We start from the raw sequence: 1,192 nt of genomic DNA on the forward strand, positions 1-1,192 counted from the left end.
TTGAGGTATGAAGGACAGTGCAGGAAAAAGCGACTGTTATATCCTGGCTTTCTACAGTTGCAAGCCATTGATGAATTTGGAGTGCTGATGTGGACTTGGGCAATCCAGGTTCAGATTCGGCTACGAATGTCACAGGGTGGCCCTAGGCAAGCTCCATTCTTTCACCCTAAATGGCTCTCTGCAGAGTTCATCCAACACAAGAGTTATAATGCACTTCATAAACTGAAAAGGTCTGCAGAAATTCTTAATAATATTGGAAATTAATATTTCCTGTATGGGTGATGACAGACAATCACATTCTGGAAAAGACCAGGTAGTGCATTGTTGCATCATCATCATCATCATCATCATCACCCATTGCATTTCTATACTGCCCTTAGTCAAAGCTCCCTGGGCAGTTCACAGCATTAAGTCACTCATCCAGATTTCAACCAGGCCTGATCCTGTTTAGCTTCCAAAATTAGGCAGGGTCAGGCACTTTGGGCTATATGGATGTGTAGCATCTCAATCAAAATGCAAATAGAAGAGGAGTAAGCTTCATGTCTACATCAGGAATGTGGCCCATGGAGCTTTCTTGGATTCCTCCAGGGGGCAGGACTTTCCCCCCAAGCCCCACTCCCAGAAGGACTCCCCGCTCTTATCTCCATTCTGAGATCCATTATAGCAGTGGGAATGTAGGTGCTGATGGATTCAGCCAGCAGCAGTAAGAGCACCTTCTCCTTCCTGTGCTGGCCAAGTCTTCTTGTTGCTGTTCCCAGTGTAGGGGAAGCCCTTTCCCTCTGCTGAGAGAAACATGGAACGCTTTCCCTCTCTTGCAGGAGAAGGGCAAAATGGGTGTGAGGAAGGCGATGTCAGTGGCCCCCACCCATTTTTTGGTTCTGCACCCCAACCTACAGCATGGCCTGAGCATACTCAAAGGCTGGGATGCTTCCCAGGGAGGCTTTTATCATGTCACTGCACTGCCCCATTTGCAGAAATGTAGATAAGTCAAGAAGTCATCACATTCCAGTTACAACCCTCCATTGCCCTCAAGTTCCATTTGTAACTCATTAGCCCATTCTCTCCAAGTCTCTCTTGCTGAAAATGTAAACCCAGCAACGTGAAAACAAGTGCAGAAATAAGCCAAAGCTGCCAACCAAAAGTGTTTATTAGCAGATACAAGGTATGCCTTGCAGACACCTTTCGGGGAGGC

Source organism: Varanus komodoensis, unplaced genomic scaffold, assembly GCF_004798865.1.
Source record: "Varanus komodoensis strain SLA01 unplaced genomic scaffold, ASM479886v1 scaffold1, whole genome shotgun sequence".
Taxonomy (NCBI): Eukaryota; Metazoa; Chordata; class Lepidosauria; order Squamata; family Varanidae; genus Varanus; species Varanus komodoensis.